Raw genomic sequence first — 14,418 nt, forward strand, 5'->3', positions numbered from 1 at the left:
ATTCTAACACTTTAAACGCCTTTGTTTCAAGTATATATATATAGGCTATTTTTCTTGTGTTAAAAAAAAACTGTCCACATGTGTATATACCATGTACATGAAAACAGCCCAAAAACAAAATAAAACACATTTAAGATTGCTTACACAGATCATCACAACACATGAACACATGGGCCTTGCTCAACACCTGTTCATCCTTCTCACAAAACATGCTGTCTACAGGGGTAAACTCGCTAAGCTGAAAATACTTATTTACAGTGAAGGACAACTCAGTAGAGTAGGGTGAAGCAAGGTGGCATTTACAAATTCCTGTAAATGAAGATCTTCATGATTGGTCATTCAATACGGTAAATGAAGATCTTCATGATTGGTCACTGAATTCAACTTAGCAACACTCTTAACAAATTGAATCCTGTTACTGCCTATTTGAAGTGGAACAAAAGGGCAGTTTTACAGATCTATAAATTGTTGTGCCAGATCATGTACCCAATCAGTGAGCCTTTAATTCTTTTCCTAAAGATCAACCAACAAGAATTCCTAACCCGACACAGATCAAATATCAATCTCTTCAACCAGGGAAATCAATAAACACTGTTGAACTGCAATTTCTTTTAAGCCATCATCATCCACAACTAATGGTTCATGCTGTAGTTGATCCCTTAACATGGACAGCCTGTCTGCTTCCGTTTGGAATATTAAATAGCTTCCAGTTTTGTGGAACAAATCCAGAATTTTCCTGAAAAGGTGTGAAGGAATGGGTCAACTGCTAGACACTCTGCTAGTATTTCTAGTTTTTCAGTTCTCTCTTATTCAGCCAGTTTTTTTCAACATTTTTCAGTGCTCTAGTGAAGTTGGAGGACATCATTCCAGAATAAAGAATGAATGGCATTACATATAGCAAATATAGAGAGAATACTAAATAGTAAACTATTCATTTTATCTACTAAAAACTATGTAGATGGGCAAACAAACAATGGGAACAGCTTCTATGCATTAATTTGAAAGGCATGCTTGTGATCTGGGTCTGATTTATCAGCATCTTATGACATTGTTACAGAATTCAACTGAGGAGTTTTCAAGTCGATATTGCATTGATAGCAACTCATACAAACTTATGTCTCATGAAAATCAATTGTGGACTTAACAGTCATTGAATCTAAAAATAAGAGTGAAGCATGAAGATTACCTATAGTATCACTCAAAATAAAACGTACGCACTTGGCTATACAGTTTTCTCAAAATAAAACCCACTTAAGAACATGCTCAAGTTGGACAGCCAGTCTGCCCCCATATTTGTCTCTCTGTGACAATGATTAACTAAAAGGTCTTGAAATTTCAGAAGCAATGCCCAAACCTCCTCCAGTACATACTAAAGTTTCCAACTCATTATATTAATTACTAATCAAATCAGAGTATTCTAGAGATGCATCAATTTATAAAAGCAATTCAAAAGGAATAGAGATTCTTTAGTAGCTCTATTAAATTATTTCAAGGAGAAGCAAATAAATTCCTTTGTGAATTAGAGAAAGAAGAATAATGGTTTATTTATGACACAATTAGATTAATCTTAGCTTCAATCTTCTGTCCGAATCATACGCCTTCCACTGAAATAAGTGGTAAATCTTAGATCATGAGACATTGATATTAGACATAAAATTATCAAGAGAACTAAAATCTCAAGAATATTCTTAAGACTAAATTAGATCACATCTAAATTATTTAGAAAACTTGGATATAATGAAATATTTGTTTACAGATGATTTGAAATGCACTGCAATTGACAAAAAAGTAATTTATAATACTATGTAATGAATAGTTTTGGTCTCCCTTCACAGTTATTTGGTTTAAGGGAGAAAATAATTAAACTTATTTGAATATTTTAAAAAAAGAAGTAGCGAAGCCATCCATGCTAGACTTGTGGCTCTGGAGGGCTACAACAAATGTTCACTTCCTGATTCCAAAAGCCTATTTGGCCTCAAGTAATATAAAGCTCATGCAGACCTCTATATATAAGCTATAAGTAAGTTGAAGGGTTTAAACCCTTCCAAAAATTGTCAAAATAAGGATCTAAGGTGTTACATTTCACTATACTTCCCCATATAAAGTAAGCAATAGCAATATATAGAATAAGTATTTACTAAGATTATCTCATGATCAGAACCCACATTACTCATGCATGTTATGCATGTCACTCCAAATAGTGGAAACTGAAGTCTGAATAGAAGGTGTCATCAAGTTGTTGTTGCATGTTAAATTCTCATTCCCATCTCTTCCAAGCTGCTACTGAGTTAAATGGTATAAGCCAATTCCTAATGGATCTGCTGAAAATATGGTTTCATAGTTTGATGGAGCTTTGGAAGCAACTGGTCCTTCTGAATTGTCACTAAAGTGGGTGGCAGAAACAACTGATGAGTTGGCGAATTGCGTTATAGAAGAGTTTTGCATTCTAAACCCATTTGTCGCTAAAGTGTTTGAGATGTCATTGTAGATTCCAGCAGTTGAACAATTGGCTTCTACAGATACCAAGCTCATGTGATTGTGCAAAATAGTGTCATTGGTTGGTAACATGGATGGGTGAGGATGATATGCTGCTGCCATCGATGGATATGCTTGTTGTTGGAATGACAGAAGAGGGCATTCATTTGCAGCTAGGGCATTGTCAAATCTTACAGTATCATGCGTATTTTGGGAAATCAATGGCCCTTCCAGTATAGTCTGCTTAAGATGAGATGATTCTATCTATTTAATGCAGTTTGCACTATTTATGATGCTACTCACATCATAATTCTGATTCAACTGCATTTGATAATCTTGGTGTGTTTGGCTGTCATTTGCCTATTTCGACCACATGCTTCTTTGTTGATATGTTTCTGGCATTGATGGATTTGCTTGCTATTGAAAAGGTGTTGGAAAATTTAATACGGCAGTTGACATTTGCCCCTGGAGCCAAATGCCCACCTACCACCTGACGACCAGCAGAACAAACATAAAACATAAATATGATGGGTGATATTTTGAAATCAGAAAAGAGGGGTGAAAACATTTTGCAAGTATAACAAAAGGAATGATCAGATTCATTTGTTCCGGAAGAGTTAGCAAATCAAGTAGATTAGAGAGAAGTTGTAGAGCTAAGCAGAGAAGGAAGAAGGAAAGAAGTTTGTGCCTGCAGTTGCACATGTTTTCTTTCCTCACTCAGTAAGTTTGTTGTTGTTTAGATTTGTCCTGTTGAAGCAGTGATTTCTCTAGGTACCATTGTATGCATCCATTAGAGTTGCAGGTTTAAAAGTTTATTGAAGTTTGAAGTATTATCAGTTTAGGGTTATTTTAGGGTTTTTTGGTTGAAGTTGAATGCTCCCAGATTTTGTAATAGTTTAATGAAAGATTAAATAGAGAGCAAGCAAGGATATTTGAATCTATTGATCTTCCCTTGTATGTTGCATTTGAGAAATTCGTTTGAAAGCTTAAAGCTTTGGCTCTTTGATTTTAATGGTGAATGCATTCACGTTGGAATTTTCTAAGTTATAAATTTTAGTTGGAGCCGAGCTCACTCAGCATCTATTGTTGCAAAGCATTTTTTTGGAGCCGAGCATACTCGGCATCTATTGCTGCCGACCTTTCAAGTGCTAAGCTCCTCTTTGTGCCAAGTTCACTCGGCACTTGTTTCCTGTCACTCGGCACCATCAAGTGTCGAGCAACTTGCGACTCGGCACCATCAAGTGTCGAGTAAAATTGGCACTCGGCACCTTCATGTGTCGAGCAACTTTTATGTGCCAAGCAAAGATTTTAAGTTTAGGGTTGTGAGTTTAAGTTAAATTTTAATTTATATTTTTCACATGGTATCAAAGCTTTGAGGCCCCACATCCACAGTGAGTTAGAGCATTTTTTTTCTTGGGATATTTGACATGGCAGGAGATGTAGGAAAGATATGGCAGTAGCCACCATAATTTAATGGACAGAATTATGATACATTTGCAAAGAAGATGAAGACCATTATGGTTGTAAATGATTTGTGAGAGTTTGTGGTCAATGGATTCAATGATGTGACTAATCCAACTCAGTATGTTGCTCTCACAAATGCACAGAAGACTCATTTGAAAGAGTCAAGGAGGAAAGATGCAAAGGCATTAAGTCTTATTGAAGCAGCAATGACAGAGATAGTGTTTACAAATATTGCAGTAGAAAATTATGCAAAAGAAGCATGGGATATCCTTGAGACGAACTTCAAGGGGACTAATAAAGTTTGTACAGTAAAGCTACAGAATATAAGGAGAGAATTTGAGAACCTTCAGATGAAGGAAAATGAATCAGTTGTAGACTTCAGTTCAAGGACCTCCAATGTGATTAACCAATTGAAGTCAAATAGAGAAGACTATCAAGAGTAGAGGATAGTGGAAAAGATATTGAGGAGTTTACCTCATAAATATGACCATTTGGTCATGACCATAGAAGAGGCAAAAGACCTCACTGTTTTGACAATGGATGAGTTGATGGGCTCTCTTCAAACCCATGAGCATAGGATCAACAGATCTACTTCTTCATCTTCCCAAGAGCAAGCATTCAAGGCTCAGAAAAATCCAAGAGGAAGGGGGAGAGGAAGAAATGGCTTAGGCAAGAACTCCAAAGGCAGAGGCCGAGGAAATGGAGGACAAAGGAATACTGCAGCAGAAAGCTCAGGAAGAGCAGATGGAGCAAGTAGCTCACAAAATACTTCAAGAGGAGGTAAGAAAAACTACAACTCAAATAAGAGTAATGTAGAATGCTACTACTATCATAAATATGAGCATTATGAAAATGAATGCTGGAAGAAGAAGAATGATCAGTCAGGACAAACAAATGTGGTTGATGTAAACATGGGAAGTGGACCCAATGCTACTGCCTTCATCATGTGTAATGTTGGTGAAGAAGGAAGCCCTGAAGTTTGGTACCTCGAAAAAGGATGTAACAACCACATGAGTGGTAGTGAAACCTTTTTTTTATTCATTGACAAGAGTTTCAAATCAGAAATTAAGATGGGTAACAATGGAACCCTACTAGTTGTGGGCAAAGGATCTATTATGGTCCGCACCAAGAAAGGTGAGAAAAGAGAAATACAAAATGTGTATTTCGCCCCTAGTATGAAGCACAAATTTGATGAGCATTGCTTAGCTCATTCAAAATGGATACAAAGTTCTGATGGAGAATGACACGTGTGTCATTCATGAAAAGGATGGGAGCAAGAACCTACTTGCAGCAGTTCAAATGACAAAGAACAGAATGTTTCCCTTGAGGATAGAGACATGTTTCTCATCTCAAGTTTTTGCTGCACCTCACACACAATCAGCTCTAAGGAGTGTGATTGAAGACCCTTCACGGTTGTCGCATCTTAGGCATGGTCATCTTGGCTATGCTGGTTCAAAATTATTGTCAAATAAAAGAATGGTAGATGGTTTGCCATGTGTAGAAAATTCTTGTGACAAGTGTGAGGCTTGTATTTTGGGAAGGCAACATAGGCTTCCCTTTAATTCTGAAAATTCTAAGAGGGCTAGATATCCATTAGAGTTAGTGCATACCAACCTAGTCGATCCTATGCAAGTTACTTCCATTGGGGGGAGTACTTACTTCATGACATTCGTTGATGATTTCAGTCGTAGGACATGGGTGTATTTTTTAAATAATAAATCTGAAGCATTTGGTAAATTTGTAGAATTTAAAGCCCAGGCTGAAAGAGAATGCGGACATTATATCAAGATCCTTAGATCAGATAGAGGAGGGGAGTATACCTCCAATTCTTTTGTAAATTTTAGCAGGAAACATGGCATAAAGAAAGAACTCATAGCCAGCTATACACCATAGAAGAATGGAGTGGCTAAAAGAAAGAACAGGACCATTGTTGAAATGGCAAGGAGCATGATGAAAGAGAAAAGTCTCCCAACTGAATTTTGGGGAGAGGCTATGGCAACAACAGTTTACCTAATTAATAGGTGTTTTACAAAGGTAGTCTATGATAGAATTCCAATGGAAGCATGGTCACGAAGAAGATGGACAGTTGAACACTTAAGAGTGTTTGGATGTGTAACATATGTGCATGTGCCTAAAGAGCAAAGGCAAAAATTTGATGACAAAGGTGTGAAATGCATTTTCATAGGGTACAACCTAGAATCAAAGGCATACAGATTGTATGACCCTTTGAATAACAAGATAATGCTTTCAAGAGATGTGGAATTTCTTGAAAATCAGTATTGGTATAGTTGAATTGATGAATCACGGAGCACATCAAGTAAAGTGCCAATTATGAGTGAAGAGGATGCTGATGAATAGCAAGAAGAAGGAGCAAATAGAAGAAAAGGCAAGCAGGTTCAGTCATTGCCGAGCTCCTCTAGGCATGACCCAATGTCAGTGCCAAGTACCGGTGAAGACTGAGCTAGTCGGCAAAGCAACAACAATGAAGATTCTAATCCCACACTCTCTTCCTTGTTACCAAGAAAGACCAAGAGTCTTAGGGAGATATACCAAGATGAAAGGTATGAAGATTATGATGAGAGTGTTACTTTTGCATTATTTTCTCATAGTGATCCAGTATATTTTGAGGAAGCTATTAAGGAGGAGAAATGGTGTAAAGCCATGGAAGAGGAAATAGATGCTATAGAAAAAAATGAGACATGGGAGCTAACTGAATTTCCTCCCAAAAAGCAAGTGATTGGAGTGAAATGGGTCTATAAGACCAAATGCAATGCTGATGGCAAGATTGATAGGCATAAAGCAAGGCTGGTAGTCAAGGGCTACAAACAACAGTATGGAAGAGACTATGATGAGACCTATGCCCCTGTTGCAAGAATGGAAACTGTGCGTGTTGTCATAGCAATTGCAGCTCAGCACAAGTGGAAGGCATTTCAAATGGATGTGAAGTCTGCCTTCCTGAATGGTGTATTGAAAAAAGAAGCGTATGTGGAGCAGCCACCTAGTTATGAAGTTGCAGATGAAGAGCACAAAGTATATAGATTGAAGAGAGCTCTTTATGGGCTCAAGCGAGCTCCACAGGCATGGTACAGTAGAATTGACTCATATTTGATGAGAAATGGCTTTAGCAAAAGCAATGGTGAGCCCACTCTTTACATCAAGGTAGCAGATGGTAATGTATTGATTGTTGTCTTGTATGTAGATGACTTAATTTTTACTGGAAATGACAAGGCTCTAATTAGTGGGTTCAAAGAGGCCATGAAAAGTGAATTTGAAATGATAGACCTAGGTCTCTTGAAATACTTTCTAGGCATAGAAGTAAAACAAATGCATGATAGCATATTCATCTCTCAAGAAAAATATGCAGGGTAGATCTTGGAGAGATTTAAAATGCAGAATAGTAAGATAGCCCCCACACCAACAGCAATAGGTTTGAAGTTGAGCAAGGAAGACTCTAGCAAGAGAGTGGATTCAATAATATACAAGAGTATGGTTGGAAGTCTAATGTATTTGATTGCAACTCGGCCAGACCTAATGCATGCAGTAAGTCCAATTTCCAAATTTATGGAAACACCAAAGGATTCCTATTGGAAAGTGGGAAAGAGGATCCTAAGGTATGTGAAAGGTACCAAGGGATTTGGAATTTTATATATTGCAAATGATGATTTCAAGTTGGTTGGTTACACTGATAGTGATTGGGCTGGAAGTTTAGATGATAGGAAGAGCACTTCTGGATACATGTTTCATATGGGATCGGGTGCAATTTCATGGGCATCCAAGAAGCAACATATTGTTGTTCAATCTATAGCAGAGGCTGAATACATAGCAGAAAATGCAACAACATGTCAAGAAATTTGGCTAAGGAGGATCTTGAAAGATTTGAATGAAAGGCAAGAGGATGGAACCACAATTTATTGTGACAACATCTCATCAATTGCATTGTCCAAAAATCTAGTATTCCATGGGAGAAGCAAGCATATTGGAATCAGATATCACTTCATTAGAGAGTTGGTGGAGAATGAGGATATCAAGATGGAATTTTGCAGGTTTGAGCAGCAGCTAGCAGACATCTTCACAAAGCCATTAGGCATTGGATCTTTTGTACACCTAAGAGAGTGTCTTGGTGTAGTTGATTTGGATCAGCTATGATCCTTTTTTGTTTGGCTCGAGACAAAGGGGGAGTGTTGAAAAATTTAATACGGCAGTTGAAATTTGCCCCTGTAGCCAAATGCCCACCTACCACCTGACGACTAGCAAAACAGACATAAAACATAAAAATGGTGGGTGAAATTTTGAAATAAAAAAAGAGAGGGGAAAACATTTTGCAAGTATAACAAAAGGAATGATCAGATTCATTCATTCAGGAAGAGTTAGCAGATCAAGCAGATCAGAGAAGGAAGAAGGAAAGAAGTTTGTGTCTGCAGTTGCACGTATTTCCTTTCCTCACTCATTAAGTTTTTTGTTGTTTGGATTTGTCTTGTTGAAGCAGTGATTACTCTAGGCATCATTGTATGCAGCCATTAGAGTTGTGGGTTTAAAAGTTTATTGAAGTTTGAAGTATTATCAGTTTAGAGTTATTTTAGAGTTTTCTGGTTGAAGCCAAATGCTCCCAGATTTTGTAATAGTTTAATGAAAGATTAAATAGAAAGCAGGCAAGCATACTTGAATCTATTGATCTTCCCTTGTATGTTGCATTTGAGAAATTTGTTTGAAAGCTTAAAGCTTTGGCTCTCTAGTTTTAATGGTGAATGCATTCATGTTGAAATTTTCTAAGTTATGAACTTTAGTTGGAGCCGAGCTCACTCGAGATCTATTGTTACCAAGCATTTCTTTTGGAGCCGAGCATACTCGGCATCTATTGCTGCTGACCTTTCAAGTGCTGAGCTCCTCTTTGTGCCGAGTTCACTCGGCACCTGTTGCCTATCACTCGGCACCATCAAGTGCCGAGCAACCTGCCACTCGGCACCATTAAGTGCCGAGTAAAACTGGCACTCAACACCTTCATGTGCCAAGCAACTTTTATGTGTCGAGCAAAGATTTTAAGTTTAGGGTTGTGAGTTTAAGTTAAATTTTTATTTATATTTCTCACAAAAGGTAAAAGAGGCCATTCGGGTGCAGCTGAGTCGCTATGAAATCTTACAGTATCATGTGTATATTGGGAGATCAATGGCCCATCTAGTAATGTCCTCTCAAGATGGGGTGATTCTACCTTTTTAATGCACCCTGCATATCCTTCAATGGGCAGTGCACTGTTTAAAATTCTATTAACATCATACTTTCTCATGTCAAAGTTTGTGACAGCTTTGAGGCCTCTGAGTTTGATTGCAGCGATGTTATATGCCTTAGTTGCCTCTTCCTCGTGCTGGGAAATCCAAACAGTTAGTTCAATTGTTTCCTTTTTCACGTGTTGTTCTCATTTTCTTTGAATGTTCAAATAAGAAAGAAAATTCAGGTTTCAAAAGACCACCTAAGAAATGGTTATTTAGTAATATGTTTCTTGAGGATTGAATCATAGGAATATATTGATAAATTCTTTATTTCTATATATTGCTTGATCAAAATATACGCTCAAATTATTGTAGACTATAGACTGTAAAAATCTAATATCTTCTATTTGGTCAACTTACTGTAGTATAATATAAATGCTCCATTTATATTTTCCATTCTATGTTGTACAATACAATGAAAATGGTTTACTCACTAAATTTTCTAAGATACAAATTCTTGTTGCCAACAACTCTTGCAATCTTAGCTTGGCACTTTTCATTATAACGCACTCTGCCATAGAGTTACAAATAAACATTACATGAAATTACATTCTATAAAGTTTGACTCAATATTTACATTAATATTCAATATCTTTTGAAGACCTTAAAAAGTCTAGTTAAATTGATAAAAAGAAACCTTTTTACTCCGCAGTAAGTGGATGCACCCCTAGAAAATGAACTGTTGTTCTTGTAAAGTTAACAAATGCCAATTAATGCCTCTAATTGTTGGAATGAGTAATTTCTCCCTCAAATGAATATAATAGAGAGGATTCTAGAAATTCCTAGATGGACAAATAATGTTAGGTAAAGTTCTGGAAGTCATAGATAATTCTAAAAAAGTCTATTTAAATGTTTCCAAAAGACAAAACAGTTATTGAAATGTATTACTACCGCAACAGATTGAGCATTTTTCAATTTTAGTTTATTTTGTCCATCCACCTTCCACAAGGTTTATTCCTAGATTTCTAAAATTTGTATCAGAGTTGTTCTAGGTTTCTACAAGTGGTATCAAAGCTAGGGCAAGAAAATCCTGTCACCATTTGTAACAAATGAATTAGAGTCAAGTTAATTGGGAGCATCCTGTCATTACTTTTTAATAGAAGTAGCTAATCATTGGATGGCTAAAGAAGGAATTTGTTTGTCACCATTTGTGACAACAAAGAGAATTTGTTTTGTGGAGCAAGGTTAGCTAAAAGAAGACATGATTTTGATCAACGTTATTAGTGAATCCTGTCATCAGCATTTGTGATAGATGATGTAAGATATTTTTGGAAATTAAAGACCACAGCCTTGGAAGACACTATTCATCAAGAAATTAATTGATATGAAGCATTTTGGCATCAGGGAAAAGAAAGGATTTGGATTCATATGCAAAAACATTTGAGGTTGAAATTAGGGGGAGTGTTCAAATGAGTAATTTCCCCCTCAAACGAATAGGATTTTAGAAATTCCAAGATGGACAAATAGGGTTAGGTAAAGTTTTGGAAGTCATAAATAATTCTAGAAAAGTCTATTTTTGTTTTGTCAGCTAATTTAGATGTTTCCAAAAATGATATCAGACATCTATAAAAAGAGGCATCATGTAATATAATTGATATGGACAAAACAGTTATTGAAATGTATTACTGCCACAGCAGATTGAGTATTTTTCAGTTTAAGGTTATTTTGTCCATCCACCTTCTACAAGATGTATTCTTCGGTTTCTACAATTTGTATCAGAGTTATTCTAGGTTTCTACACTAATGTGAAGAACAAATGCAATCAAACCTGTATTAAAATAGACTTGAGGACTCACCTAATCTTTTTTGAAAAGTGGAGAGCTAACATTTAATACCTTCATTTATATTACAAATTAATGGAATTTTCATTATGCTTAATTAGATATTAGAAATAAGATCTAAGGACCCTTAATTTCTTAGGGTTTTTGCCCTGGAACAAGAAATGATGGTTCTGTCGAATGCATTGAAATTTAAACTTTTCCTTCCTTATTTTTCTTATAACTTTGACATCACGGTCATAAAAATGCTCTATTGCATTGCTACATCATTTACAAAAGTTAAATGTAAGAAAAGTCATATTGGTACCTTCCGAGATGAGCAACCTAATCTTCCCTGGACATAGGTTTCATCTCTTCTAGCTCTTGCTCGTAGTTGGAAATCTGCATTTAATATTGGCAAAATTAATATTAAAACCTTAATACATCAATGGACGGTACATACATAAATTGTGCTTAAATCCCAATACCAAAAAACAACAAAATAAATTTAAATGTCATACAGGAAAATTCGTTATGGTGGATGGACCCCAATATTTGAGAGCTCATGCCAGACCATAAGCCCTAGCTGCTTTCTCTTTCTTGTCCTACCCACTTAGATTAAAATTTCAACCACCAATTCAATCTTAAAATTTTAAGAGTGAAATAAGGAAAACATACAACGGCAACTAGCTAAAAAAAGAGAAGAGATTTCAGGAAACTAAAACATGATTAAACCAGTGATAAGATGTTTCCTCACCCAAATATACTACAGAAGATTATAAGGATCGTCCACAGTTCATGGTTACAAAGACAAACGAAAACTTTTTTGATCAGCACACATAGAAAACAAGTGATGTTTGCATAATCCCATCTTAATTAGCAGTCTGCAATCGACCTCTAAAACATCTAAAAGCTTACTAAAAAGGAAAAGGGAATTAGGAATTCTCATCATTGCATTAAACTTACCTTGTGTACCCTTTCGTCTCTGGCCATCCTCGTTGTGGCTATAATCCCACAGATGCGCTTCATATCTCTTTATTTACTCTCTATTTAAGATATAGTTTACAATACAATTTAAAACTAGATTTATCTTTTTATTTACTCTCTATTTAAGATATAGTTTACAATACCATCTAAAAACCAAGGATTAACTATGTCATAGATAGCTTATAACACATAGGAATATAAACAAAATTCTAGATATAAATAGTATCGAGGAGTTTACTGTATCTATAGGGTATGATCGACTATTCTATTAAATAATAATAACAGAAAAATTTAGCGAGCTCTTTGGCCAAAGGTATTAACGGATTTCTCTTCTCTGGATTACTCCACTGGTACAACTGCCTGCTCAAAACTTATTTTCTTTCTCTTAGAAGAGGGGCTTATATTTTCAATCGAATTATCCTTCTGAGCAATGACATTTATCTCAAGTCACAAAATCTTTGAACTAAAAGAGGGGTAAAATTTTTATTGAATATCAAAGAGAGCAGAACAACACAAGAAACAAAGAGAACCACATAGCTTTATCTTGGTTCACAAGTTGAACCAGCATCTGAGATAAATCAAGTGGAAGCATCCTATGATCAAGAATATTCCAAGCCAAACCCTGCTCAGAGGCCCATTTAGCCAGACAATCAGCCACACCATTCCACTCACGAGGGATATGCACAAAAGACACAGAATTCAGAGAATTGCATAACTAAATGATCTGCTGAATAACCTAAGCCAAATGCCAATTCACATGCACAAGATTCCTATTATGCAATAAGTTCACAACCACCTATGAGTCAGTCTCATAGATGATTCTTTTCCAACTACAACATTGTTCCACTACAACAAAGATAGCTAGGGCTTCCATGAAGTTTTTAGTATGGTAACCCTTGTATATAGAAAATAGAAATTGAATATCACCAGAACTATCACGCCCAACTCAACCAATACTAGCCGGACCAGGATTTCTCCGAGAAGAACCATCAATGTTGATTTTAAGAGTGCCAAAAAATCTTTGCTCAGCAAGGTATTTAAGCAAATATATCAAGTTGCAAAAATGTTTACTAAGAATCATTGATGAAAAGAGAAGGGAATGAAGTAGTCAATATCATGTCAAAACTAGGAGTTACATGAAAGAGATAGACAAAGAAATGGTGTTAGAGGATTTTAATAGTATTAAACAAAATAAATAGTGTATCCCTCAGTAGATTTATATTTAGAAGTATATAATAGTATTAAGTTGAAACAAAAACTTTTAGGCATGTTAATGAGGTTTAAAGGGCTAATCCCCATCTACCAAAGGTTGAAGAGGTGGCATGGATACCATTTGAAAAAGAGTGAACAAAAAACTATTTTAATGGGCCTTAATGATTAGAGAAATAATTTTGATGGAAGGGACGATTGGGGTTTTTCACATGATTGACTTATGTTTACTATATTTTTACTTAAGAACTCATGTCAGTCTAATCCTATGTTCATTGGCATACAATATTGTAATTTTGTTTAGACTTCAATAGAGCAAAATTTAAAAATTGTTTCTAATGTAGGAAATACTTCAATGGATGTAGCCAAGTACATGACTCATCAAAAATATTACTTGGAAATCAAAGAAACAAATAGTTCTAATTGACTTGAGGAATGAAGAAGAATATGTAGCATTTTTTGAAGCCACAAAATAAATCATAGGTAGATCATTCCTTGATGGATTTCTCATCAAATGAATTTCTTTAGCACATTTACTATTTAGAAACAAAAATTGCAAATCAATCAAACAAGAATCCTAGAGTTTCAGAGTATTGAACCAAGCATATAAACATCAAATATCACTTCATCTGATATCATGTTGAGGCCAAATCATACATTTGAAACACCCCAGAAGTGTAAAGGAAATTATCAATATACTTACCAATCATTTGTACGAATCAAGGATATTTTTCACTATTTTTTAGTTGTTAGATAAGTTTTTGTATCTTTATGTTTTGAGGTGATTATTTGCAAACCTATATTATCTTGCAAATCTATCAAAATTGTTTTCTTGTTTCTTTTATAAAAGAGAAACTAATACTTTCCCCTAAAGTTTTTAAAGTCTTCTATGAATATATTTATCTTGTATATTCTACTTATTCTACTTAATATAGGAAAGTTCTTAACCTACAATAGACATTTTTATATTAGGGATCTTCTAAAACTTTAAAATATCAATTAAAAACAATTTCAAATTATTTGTTTATTTCTATATTTCAAATTATTTGTTTATTTCTATATTTGAAATTAATTTAATTTTAAAACTACAAATTTGGAGTGATTTTTATAAATATGATTTTAAATTCAAAATGGCTAAAATGCATTCACAACACTTCTAAATGTGCAAATTGTATAATTAAGAAACATTTCCACTCTATATTTCTATATTAGACTGCACGCATGGCTTGAGGCATTTGGTTGAAGAAATCACGTGCACTCTCT

The 14,418-nt window shown here is 35.3% G+C and overlaps 1 pseudogene; it reads right to left on the reverse strand.

Moving 5' to 3' along the window:
* Positions 1-640: 640 nt before the first annotated feature.
* LOC149538090 (uncharacterized) lies at positions 641-11,988 on the reverse strand (annotated as a pseudogene).
* Between the last annotated feature and the right edge of the window lie 2,430 nt (positions 11,989-14,418).

This window comes from Cupressus sempervirens, chromosome 9 (genome assembly GCF_028749045.1).
Source record: "Cupressus sempervirens isolate cs-2001-9-10 chromosome 9, ASM2874904v1, whole genome shotgun sequence".
Lineage (NCBI taxonomy): Eukaryota > Viridiplantae > Streptophyta > Pinopsida > Cupressales > Cupressaceae > Cupressus > Cupressus sempervirens.